The sequence below is a fragment of the Myotis lucifugus genome, unplaced genomic scaffold, assembly GCF_000147115.1.
Source record: "Myotis lucifugus unplaced genomic scaffold, Myoluc2.0 scaffold_54, whole genome shotgun sequence".
Classification (NCBI taxonomy): Eukaryota; Metazoa; Chordata; class Mammalia; order Chiroptera; family Vespertilionidae; genus Myotis; species Myotis lucifugus.
In genome coordinates this window covers 1-12,975 of record NW_005871102.1, presented here as the reverse complement: position 1 = coordinate 12,975, position 12,975 = coordinate 1, and positions in this window count along the sequence as shown.

The window sequence follows — 12,975 nt, the reverse complement described above, 5'->3', positions numbered from 1 at the left end:
CACGGCAGAATTGAGGAAATGATCTTTCATAGTAATCAGATCATGCTTTTGCACAAACTCTCCAGTGACTTTCCATCTTTAGAGTAAAAGGCAAAACCCTTTTGTTGGCCTGCAGGTTCTCTCATGATGTATCCCCAAGTGACGCTCGTGACCGCTTTGCCTGTGTTCTGTCCCTTACTCACTGTGCTACCGCCTCACTAGGCTCCTCACAGTTCATCAAGCACACCAGGCATGCTCCTGCCTTCAGGGCCTTGCACCTGCTGGGTCCCCATCTGCTAAGCTCTTTCTCGGGGTAGCTGCACAATTCCCATGCATTCTTCCAGTCTGATCAAATTTCACCTTCTTAATCAAGTCTCCCCCGAGTACACCATCCAATTACCTTACCACTCTGTTTTTCCAGAACATTTAACACTCCTAACAGTCCACAGTACCTAGCTTATTGTCTTTCTCTCATCCAAATGTAAATTTAATGAGATTTTTGTCTCTCTTGTTCTGATACATCCCAAACCAATCACAACTGTGAGTGTCATGTTGAGTGCTCAAGTAATTGCTGAATGAATTAATCAATTATCCTGCAGATGCAAAGAAAGACCATATTTTGAAAACGTAGTACTATAAGAATTCAGTAAATTTTTAGAGTACTTCAACATCCCAAATAAGATGCAAGACATGGTCTTTATAATTCAGAAAATCATAAAAAGAAAGATGACATAAAAAAAAAAAACAGTGAAAGGAGATATAAAGACAATTAGATTAGATACATGCCAAATAGTAAAACTGGATTGCTTTCTTACATCACATGTAAGAATAAACTCAAAATGGATTAAAGACTTAAATGTAAGGCCTGAAATTATAAATCTCCTCAAAAAAAACACAGGCAGTAAACTCTCTGACATTGCTATTAGCAATATTTTTTTATATGTCTCTCCCGGCAAGGGGAACAAAAGAAAAAAATAAATCAATGGGACTACACTAAATAAGTTTTGCACAGTGAAAGAAACCACCAACCAAAAAAGACAGCCTACTGAATGGGAGAAGATATTTGCCAATGATTTCACATGATAAGGGGCTAATATCCAAAATATATAAGAAAGTCATACAACTTAACACCAAAAAAAGTAATCCAATTAAAGAATGGTCAGAGGACTTGAACAGACATTTCTCCAAAAAAGACATACAGATGGCCAGTAGACATGTGAAAAGATGCTCAATGTCACTAATCAGAGAAATGCAAATGAAAACCACCATGCCCTACCCATCAAATGGCTATCAATAAATCAGCAAACAAGTGTTGGTGAAGATGTGGAGAAAGGGAACCCTGGTGCACTGTCGGTAGGATTGTAAATTAGTGCAGCCACAATGGAAAACAGTATGAAGGCTCATAAAATTAGAACTAGAACATACGACCCAGAAAGTCCACTTCTTGGTATTTATCCAAAGAAATCTAAAACACTAATTCAAAAAGATATATGCACCTCTATGTTCACTGCAGCATTATTTACAATAGCCAAGACATAGAAACAATCCAAGTGTCCACTGACAGGTGAATGGATAAAGAAGAGGTGGTAAAAAAAAAAGAAGAGGTGGTACATATGTTATGGAATTTTACTCAGCCATTAAAAGGAATGAAATCTTGCCATTTGCAACAACATGGATGGACTTACAGGGTATCATGCTAAGTAAAACAATTCAGACAGAGAAAGGCAGTACCATGTGATTTCGCTTATATGTGGGATCTCAAACAGACAAACCAGAAACACACTCATAGATACAGAGAACAAATTGGTGGTCACCAGATGGGAGGGAATTGGGAGATGGGTGGAAACGGTGAAGGGATTAAGAAGTACACATTTCCAGTTACAAAAACAGTCATGGGGATGCAAAGTACAGCATAGGGAATATAGCCAGTGACATTGCAGTAACTATGTATGGTGTCAATGGGTACTAGACCTATTGGGGTGATCACCTCATAAATTCTATCAATGTCTAATCATTATGTTGTACACCTGAAAGCAATATAACATTGTATGTCAACTGTAATTGAAATTTTTTAAAAGAATGTATACAATCAATATTAAAATACAAACAATCCATTTATAAAATGAACAGAGGACTTGAATAGACATCTTGCCTCAGAAGAAAAAAAAAACAGGAACATAACCTCAACATCAATGTAAAAGGTGAAGAATATTAAGTATAGTTGATAGAATTATGCATGATTTTCCCTTTACATAGACAATTAAATACACGAGTAAGTCCAGTTCAAGCCCTATGAAAAAAAGGAATGTTCATCTTGTTTTAAAATTAGCATGCATACATCTTCTCTGCTCCCATGCATGCCCACTGTCCCATTTACCTTACAAAACACAAGTTCAGAGGTAAAATTATTAAGAATTCCCAGACAGCAACAGAGCTGGTAGCAAGGTGCAGTGTCCTGAGAGCACCCGTGTGACTGTCCATTGACTGCGCGCTCTCTCTCTCTCTCTCTCTCTCTCTCTCTCTCTCTCTCTCTCTCTCTCTCTCGGAGAGGAGAACTCACACGTCCTCGGCATCCCTCTTCCAAGGTGGGGCCCGTGCTGAGCTCAGTAGCTCAGGTTTAGAAAGGTCGAGTATAGTGGGAGCATTATCTCATAGAGCACGTTCTGCTACCACCAGTGTCATGTTAACTGTTTTTAATGCCAGTGCCCTGGTGCTGATTTTACTCTCTGCTCATTATAGTTCATATCCTTTTTCAAATACCAGACCTTCTCGGGCGCAGCAATCCCTGGCTGCATAGTTTCATTTCTCAACCTTACGTTTCCTTCTAAACTGATGAATAGTCTGTGGCTGGATTCAACTTTGTATTTTTAGACCAAACCTGACATCAAACAAGTGCTTCGTATTTGTTGCACTGATTAATCAATTATCTTATTCCCCATCATAAAAAATAAAATGTCCCAAGGTGGTACTTCCCCTTGTCATTCAGTCATGCATTCAATTGTGTGCAACACAAATATTTACTGAGCACCTCCTGCCCTAGGCCAGGCACTGTCCTCTCCTCCCTCTCACTTCTCCACTCAGCTTTCTCTTTGGATCAAGAATGAGGAGTGGTCACGATTATCATAAATGTCAAGGTGCAGGAAATCACTACAATATTTCCACCCCACTCCTTTAAAATCTCTCCCCATTTCTTACTGGCCTCCTGCCCCAAATGAGCGGCAAATTTGTCCTCTGAATATTCCTTGCAGGTGTGACCTGCAAATTCAATGAAATTATTTTTCTCTAGAACCCAGTCATTAGCTAAACATTCAAAACACTAGCCTGAGCAAAGTAATATTTGAAATATTTTTAAATATTTGGGAGGATGGGGGCGGCAGGGACCCTCAGGCTGAAGGCCACAGCAGTTCTCCAAAGAGAAGGAAGTATGGCAATCATTCCAACGCAGCACCGTTGTCCTCACGTTTACCCGCTAATACCCAAGGCCCTGGTGCCACCTCTGAGGGTCCCTCTTGCTCTCTGTGACTAGTGCAAAACCAAAGATAAATTACCTCCATCATGGCTTTGTGGACGGTTATACCTCAACAAAGAGGCCTGATCCCAGGTGGAGTCCACACCACACCCTTGAACTCTGACTCCCTTTGTCAGGACAGGTGAGCAGGAGGAGGTCACTGGCAGGTAGAAGGCACCGAAGAGGAAGGACAGGCTCGAGACCCTGCCATCTCTCGGGACTGGCGTTCTCACCTGCGCCTGCGTGGAGGTTTAAGCTCTCAAGTTCATGGAGAGCCGCCGTGTGGTGGCTGAAGGAGCCTACAGCTCTCAGCTGGAAGATCTGTGCTCACCTAACAGCTTAACTCACTGCACCTGCTGACGTGTTCTGGGTCCCGTATCCTCTCTTGAAATGCAGGGGACATTTGCCTCAGAAAATCCTGGAGTCAAGTTCATCAAAATGCATGCAATTAGCATTCATTGAGTGCCTTACATCCAACACGTGTTTTTTGAATCTGTATCAAAATAGGCATGGGATGTCAAGAAATCTAAATGTAATCTGAGGAAGGTTAGAGCTTTACTCAGGGACTCACAGAACATCTACTTTCTCTAACTCTGTCCCAGGAAATGCCCTGGGAGTAAATTGAGCCGTAGGGGTCATCACAACTAGGAAAACCAATCTCTTGACGAAAAACTCATCAAGTTCTCTTACCCCCACCTGACTAGTCCGTGGTCCACTTGCTCCGGCTTGGAGAGAGGAGCACAGGCTCTGTCTTCATCCTCTCCTCACTCTCTCTTACCTTCATCCCTTCCCTTCCCTTCTATCATCTTCAGAGCCATCATCATCATCACTAATATTTTTAAGCTCTTAAAGTCAGGCACAGTCTGGATGTTCTATACGCATCCCCTTGACACCAGTCTCTTGGTCACAAACACTCTACCTTCGAGGATATCAATTAGACAAATAAGTGTATCTATTTCTACTGTAATTAGAAGGTGAATCTTAAGTGGTTAATCTTAACACTATGAAAAGAAACCAGTGGTTCACAAGGGGGGGGGGAGGGGTGATTTTGCATCCCCCCAGGACATCTGTCAATATGTGGAGACATTTTTGGTTGCCGTAGCTTGCGGAGGTGTGGGTGCTATTGGTATCTAATTGGGGGAGGTCAGGCATTGCTGCTACATGTGCTAGAATACACAAAACAGCCCCCCCCCCACACACACACACCTCAAAATGTCGAGTGCTGAGGTTGATAAATTCATCTTTTATAGGGTTTGGAAATGATGCACCATTCAGAAGAACTTTTTGACTCTTTTGCATCATATTATACAATTTTTAAAACATTAATTTTTGCACCTTGCTGCCATCATCAGAACTATGCTTGAAAGCATTTAAAACAAGTCTTGAGTACTTTATATCATCATAAAATGAAAAGTGAAGCAGTAGATTTTTTTTAGCATTCTAAAAAAGTGGAATTTTCTTAGTGAAGAAAAAAAAAGTGTTACCAGGTCAGTGAACAATGGCTTCTTTTATAAGAAAACTGGAAAAATACCATTGTTTTGCAACTTTTTCCTCTCCCCTTCCATGTTGCTGGCAAGCACGGAACTGAACCTATTTACTACCCTTTAAGGGGAAACTTATTTCTCATCGTACTTTTCTTGAATCAAGGGGCTTCTTCAGCATTGTGGAGGCAGATTTAAAAGAAACGTCTTGACACCCTCTATTTCAAACAAATATCAAGCAACAACAAAGCCAAACCCTTTCTTTCATTTCTGGGACTTACCCTCATATCCTCCAAATTTTATCCTATGGAACATTTTTCCTAATCTGCATCTTAAGTCGTGGCAATTTTTTCCTGGCTTTTCTATAAAGCTTATGTTTCCGCCAAACATTCATATAATCCTGCTTTCCCAAAAAGTTTATTGTCTTTTAAAACTGGTCTCTATACACATAGCCCAATTCCCGCTTCCTGATGGCCCTCACCCTTGAGTTTCCTTCAGGTCGACAGCCAGCTCTGGGCTTGGCCAAGTTGGCTTTGCCTTTGTTCTCTGTGCCTAGAATTGCCAGGAGAAACACAGCGCCAGGATCAAAAGCCAAGCATTTCAAACTCCTTAGCTATTTTTGAAGTCCACATTCCTTTTAGTGAAGAACTCCCCTTCCTCTCCCTTCACCCCTATTTCCAAACTAAATCAGCTTTCAAGACAAGGCCCACTCCAGAGCCACAACGTGATGTTTATCTCAGAAACGTGGCCAGCAGTGTTCGAATTCTGAACAGTACGCCCTACGTAAGTGGGGCGGGAGAAGGGGTTAGGGGGAGAGAAAAAAATAGCTTTCCCGGAAGCATGCCGCTGAAATTTCTTACCCATCTACTTTTAAAATGTGGAATGATCTCTCCCTTATTTTATTACAAGAAAGACTGGCTGAAGGTCGTTGTTGTCTGAGGACTTCGGCCAGCAGCCCCGCCCAGTGTTTGTACACAGGCTGCCCGAGCCTGCGGCTTGCCCTCTGTCCCTTTGCTAGTGTGTGTGTTATTTCTGAAAGGCAATAGTAATCAGATGCTTGTTGTACTGTATTAACTGGAAAGACAAGTCAGCTCTAAAGAGACTGATCGTTTCCTCCTTGGCATTCTGCTCGTGACCGGAGTTGCTATTTCCAAGTAAATATTGGAGCCCTGGATTTGGCCATGACCCCCCAAATCCCCGCCGCCCCCTCTCCCCCAGTTACAAACTTGATCCAGATGTGACTGAGAAAATAAGGATGATTGACCAAGAAGCACTTTAACTATGGAACATAACTTTCCCACTTCGCCTGCAACTCCTTGGCTTAAAGAAACATATTCACCAAGGTCAAAGTCTGGCTGTCTTCTCACACTGAACTCAAGCATTAAGTATCAACATTGAACTGTTATTTCTCCCATTTGCCCATAAAGATTTAAAAAAAAAAAACTTCTTGCATGTAGAGTTTGGATACCAAGTGTCTGAACAGAGTTACTGTCTGTCCTAAACACCTCTACCTTCACAGAAACTATACCCTTTTTGAATCACTTGGCAATTAAATTCTACTTCCCTAATAAGAGACCCTTTCATGGGGTGGCACCTGATATTCCTAAAGACCAGATTCTTTCTTCAAACTTTCCTTTCTGTCATTTTTTTTTTAGTTCCTAAAATGGAAAAAAACTAAATAACGTATTGCCTTGGAATAGTCTCTTTTCTATCAAGAAAAAAACTTGCTAAGGAGCCACATCTTAAAAGAACATGGGAAGCCTCCCCAGGCTCCTTAATTTCAGTCATATTTTATATCTTTTTATTTCCCTTGGGTGTGAGCTGGGACTAGCTTTCCATTTCTCCTGCAGCGCATCGGTTTCATTTTCACCTGCATCTGATTAGCCTATAGATTTGCTCTTCCACCTATGTGTTTGTTACACGGGGCAGGGCTGCTTTTGGAAGTCCTCAGACAATGACCTTCAAATATTTGACTAGATTCGTCATTGTTCGAAAGCTATATTTACTTTTCAACCTGCCTGTTCTGTTTTTTCGAGTACCACGTTATTTTTTTAGGATTCCAAGTCTCCAATGATTTCTACAATGACTGTTTTATGTTCTCTTTCATATCACTGTGAAAATAATACGAGGTTCCCGGGTGCAGTGCCCGCTGGCTGTCGCTGATGGCAGATGGTTCCCCCGGTGAGGAGGGGGGGGTCTTTCTTCTTGTGGGAACCCAACAGAAGTTGCTTCCCAGTTTTACATCATTCCTGCCAAGCATTGCAAGCGTATTATCAGGGATCCATTTTTAAATTATTTCTCACCTCGGGGGTTTCTGGGCCACTGCATATCCATTCAACCTGCACGTCGGTGCCAAGGGCAAAAAAGTTCCAGTTTCTCAGGAGACAACGTCAAGCTTCCCCTTTATTGCCTCTAGTTGGTGATTTTTTTCCCCCTCTCCTCACTTTTTCGCTGTTCGACAGTGCATTTCTGTTGTTTAAGCCACCCAGTTTGTGGTGCTTTGTTATGGCAGCCCCAGCAAGTAATGCATCAATATTAGTCCAAAATTAAAAGCCACCAGTCTCTACCAGCTGCTAGAAGGTTAAGCGTGTGATGGTGCATCCAGCTGTGGAGGGCTGCTCAGCAGTGAGAAGGGATGAACTACGGATCCAAGCTCCAACATGGACGATCTCAAAAGCACTAATGCTAATTGACAGAAGCCTGCATAGTACATATCTTCACTTAGAGGACATGCTTGAAAAGGTAAGACTACAGACAGAAATCAGATCAGTGGTTACCCAGGGCCAGTGAGAAGGAGGAATGTTTTGGGGACAAGAGAAATATTCTGTATTTTGATTGTAATGGTGGTCACATAACTGTATATTTTTGGCAAAACTCACACACATAAAAAGGGTGAATTTTACTGTATGAAAACTATACTTCAGTAAACCTGACTTTTAGGAGGGGGGTAAGGGGGAGTGGAAATGGGAGACACCTGTAATGCTATCAACAATAAAATATACGTGTATTTTAACATTACCAATAAAAACATTAAATAAACCTGACTTTTTAAAAATTAAATCATATTGCAAAACATACAAAGATGAAAAGCAAAACATCGTGTATTCTCATCCCCTAAATATAATCACCATGAATACTTTGCTACATTTATATTTAGCTTTTATATACAGAACGTATCTTTACAAACTTATGGGCCACAATGTATATACAGTTTCATAATTTACATATTTAATTTAATTTAATATTGTAAATATCAATATTCTTCTGAAATGATTTCTGACTACTACGTTTTGTGGTATAAGCCTTTTTCAACCAATCCCCTATTGTGGAAAATTACCGGTTACCTGCAGTGTTCTGCCATTATAAACAATGCTCACATCCATGTTTTTAAAGCTTAGTGGTTGTAAACACACTCCTAAAAGTAGAAGAATAATGGTGTTTACTACACAACAACGATAAAAATACCATGTAGTATGTTGATATAAAACTACTGGTTTAAAAACTGATGGATCAGAATATACCCCCATTGCAAGCACTTTGAGAGCTGTCACCCTTCTCTGCAGCAGTGTTTAGATAGGCTGAGAACTACAGTGGAAATAACATGGGTGCTGACGTCAGGGGACCGAAGCTTGGGCCCAGCCCTGCCTCTCTGCACCTGATGATCACAATACACCCTAGCTTTCTCCTCTATAAGCTGAAGATGAAACTCATACGACGCGGTCCATACAACTGGTTGGTGCACCGGATTTCCGTGCCCCAACTCTTCCCTCTTGCTGACCTCCACCACAGACAGCCCGAGAAAGCGACATAACTACATTCCCACTCTCCCTGGCCAATGAGAGGTCTGTTCGGAAAGTTCTTGCTTTTCTAATAAGAGCAAAGATGTCCCTGGTGCTCCTTTCCTTCCCGCCTTCCACACAGATGCGATGCTGGTGCAGCTGTCTTTGGTGGCTTTGAGGGAGGTGAGAAGCCAGCATTCTTATCCAAATAGTGGCGTGGAAGGTGGAGGGAGCCTGGGTCCCCATGACACTGCTGGGCCACCACGCCTATTCCCAGACTCCTGTTAAATGAGAAAAACAACCTCCACCTATTTAAGCCAGACTTCCTGTTTCGTGCAGATGAAAGCATCCCTAACGGATATACCAGTTGTTGTGAAGAGCAAATGAGGTGTAAGGGATGGAACTTTGGAAAATGGGAAACCAACGTACACATTTCGGATGCTTTTTGCCGGTCGCTTAAATATAAGAGGCATAACATGCTCACGGTCTTTCTCCTTTCGGCCCTTTATCCCCTCTCCAAGCTTCTCATTCATCATGAGTTTATATTACATTTCCTATCCTCTTTTCAACATTTTAAAAAATATATTTTTATTGATTTCAGAGAGGAAGGGAGAGGGAGAGAGAGAGAGAGAAACATCAATGATGAAAAGAAAAAAAAAAGAAACATCAATGATGAGAGAGAATCATTGACCAGCCACCTTCTGCACGCCCCCCACTGGGGATCGAGCCCACAACCTGGGCATATGCTCTTGACGGGAATCAAACCCGGGACCCTTCAGTCTGCAGGCTGACGTTCCATCCACTGAGCCAAACCAGCTAGGGCTCAACATTTTTTTCAATGATTGACTCTTGATTGTTTTCAGGAAATCTTTATGCTTAGACCAAAATATACTGTGCATCACTTTTTTTTTTTTTTTTTAAGAAATGCCTTTTTTAGTAAAATGGGTGTTATAAACAGTGCCATGCCTGTAGATCAAAAGGAGGACTAAGAGTTTTCCCTGGTCAAAAGCAACGGTAAAAAAAGAATACTTTTGCTGAAACCGGTTTGGCTCAGTGGATAGAGCGTCGGCCTGCGGACTGAGAGGTCCCAGGTTCGATTTCGGTCAAGGGCACGTGCCTGGGTTGCGGGCACATCCCCAGTGGGGGATGTGCAGGAGGCAGCTGATTGATGTTTCTCTCTCATCGATGTTTCTGGTTCTCTGTCTCTCTCCCTTTCTCTCTGTAAAAAATCAATAAAATATATTTTAAAAAAAAAAAGAATACTTTTTCTTTTCACTAAGTTGGTTAATGAAATCTTATTAAATTATTGAATCAGAAAGCAAATACAGGGCATCCCTATATCACAGAGGAAATCAATGAAAACGTAAGAAGATAAACGTCTGGTACTTTCTAAAAATCCCAGATTCTGTCATTTAGGGCAATACAATTCCTATATAATCTCTTACCCAAAAAGGGCCTTTTCCAGCTGGTTTCCAGGCTTATTTTACTCCTTTTAGTGCTTTCTTTTTTCCTCACATTCCCAGTCTCACTGCACACTTAGCGAAAGTATTCTTTTATGAAAACAGATACTGGATTCCGTCACGAGGCCTAGGATTAAAATAATGCTTTATACTTTGATAAGATGGAAAACCTAGTAATTCACCGGTTTCTTAGACGCTATAGAATAATATGCTCTCTGGGAGGGTCAGCGCGTACTTATAGGAAACACAAGTAATTGATATACAGGGCCAGTAGGAATTCTACAAGTCCTGATGTTCCTAGGCGGGCAAATTCAACTAATCCTTCAGGTGTTCTCATGTGTATCTTCTATCTCATAAACTTCTTATATATTTTACTTCAGTTAGCTGTGTCTTAGTTGTGTTTAAAATAACATGGAAATTTCAATATTCTATCTGGAAACAGAATAAAGTATTTACAAAGATACAAAAAAAAAGGCAAGGGCCCTGGCCGATGTGGCTCCTTTGGTTGAGCATTGCTCTGTGCACCAAAAAGTTGCTGGTTCGATTCCAGTCAGGGTACATGCCTGGGTTCTGGGCTTGATCCCCCATAGAGGGCATGCAGGAGGCAGCTGATCAATGTTTCTCTCTCTCTCCCTCTCTAAATCATCAATAAAGCCCTAGCCAGCTTGGCTCAGCGGATAAAGCGTCAGCCTGCAGACTGAAGGGTCCCAGGTTCAATTCCAGTCAGGGGCACATGCCTGGGTTGTGGGCTCAATCCTCAGTAGGGGGCATGCAGGAGGCAGCCAATCAATGATTCTCCCTCATCATTGATATTTCTATCTCTCTCTCCGTCTCCCTTCCTCTCTGAAACCAATAAAGAAATATATTTTTAAAAAATAAAATAAAATAAATCATCAATAAAAACATTAAAAAAAAAACACGGAGGTATAATTGCCAGTATTGTCTCCATCACAACAGTGGAGTTCAGGCTCATTAGGAGGGTGGTACAGCCACCCAATCCTACCTTCCTGCTCTCAAGAGCATCACGTTCCTGAGCTAGGAATTCCCACTCCAGTTTACTACCTAGGACACGTTGGAAAACGCCAGGAATGGCCTGAGGACGCAGACCCCCCACATCCGTCCTAATTCATGGCAGAGCGTTTAAGGAGAACAGAGGAAGTCTCGGAGCAAGTCACCAGCCACACAGACGCACTTTTCTGACTTTTAAAATGGAGACAGACATATGCCCGCCCTGGGGGAGACCACAGCATCAGAATTAATGTAAACCAAGCACTTGGCATTGACCAGGTGCTCGCTAAAGAGAAGCTGGGCTTCCGTGCCCGGAAAGACAGCGACCTCTGCATTTCCGAGCACAGCAGCCCAGCCCCACTGTATCTACGTCACCCGCTCTGGGCGATCTCAGACAAAACGCCACCTCTCTCGTGTGTGATTAGCACCTACTTTATAAGTGTGTAATGAAAGTCTCAGGATGTCATCCTGGTACCGAGCTCAGCACAGCGGCTGGCACATGGCCATCCGTAATAAATGCCAGCTGTTATCATGAAGACGGACACTTCTCCCACCCTGTTGTCTCTTCCCCGTTAGCATATAAACACAGTCAGTTTTTCCATCTTATAAAAAGCAACAGACCACAGCCCAGGGTCAAGTACCAGGGCAGGGCAAGCACCAGGCACAGCAGCAGCGTGTGAGGTTAAGAGCCAGAGAGTCATTTACCCAAATCCTGGCTCCACGACTTTCTAGGTGCGTGACCTTGGGCAAGTCTCTGAGCCTCAGTTTCCCCACCAGTAAGTTGGGGATAAAATCATCTGCCTCGCAGGACTGCAGGGGCGCTCAGACAGATGATGCATGTTGAGGACACAATGCCTGGAACACAGAAGACACTCAGTGCGTGGCGGGAAACAAATGTGACCTAAAAGGCAAAGTGCATTTGAACTTGAAAGCTAGCTGAATGCCAGGAAGCAGGATCTTGGAGGCCATCATGGAGGCCGGCTACCACACACGGGCGCCCCAAGCAGCTGTGTCGATGGTGGGAAGGTAGGTCTTTTCGATATGCTGAGACCCAATTTCCGATGTTGGGGGAGGAGTTCCCCACACCAGCAAACAACGCTCAGCAAGACATCAGCAGGGGTGCCTAAGAATTCAACTCAATGCTGACACTGTCTACCCAGAAACAGCATCAGACTCCACGGGTTAAGGATTCGGTCCTACAAGACACCCCCCACTTCAGATGCCAGACACAGGCCAGGCTCTCACCTGCCCTTCTGCCAGACCAGCTGCAGATCGGACCCCCTCCTCAGGGTTTAATTTGCTAGGGCAGCTCACAAGGCAGGGAGACATTTTACTGACTACATTACCGATTTATTGTCAGAAGCTATGACGCAGGAAGGGCAAATGGAAGAGAGGCACTGGGCAAGCTGTGGGGCGGGGGTGCAGGCTTTTGTGCCCTCTCCAGGTGCGTCACCGTCCCCGCATCTCACGTGACCACCAGCTCTCTGAACCATACCTGTTGGTTTTTTATAGAGGCTTCATTGCCTGGTTGTGGTTGATTAAACATTGGCCATTGGCAATTGATTCAACCTCCAGGTCTTCTCTGCTCCTTGGAGGTGGCAGGTGGGGGGCACTGAACTGTCCAACTCTCTAATCATCTGGTTGGCTGCCGTGGCAACCAGCCCCCATCCGCAGGTGTGGTCCAAAAGTCACCTCATTAATATAACAAAAGACACCTTATGCTCTCATCACTTAGGAAATTCCAAGGGTTTAGGGGGTTA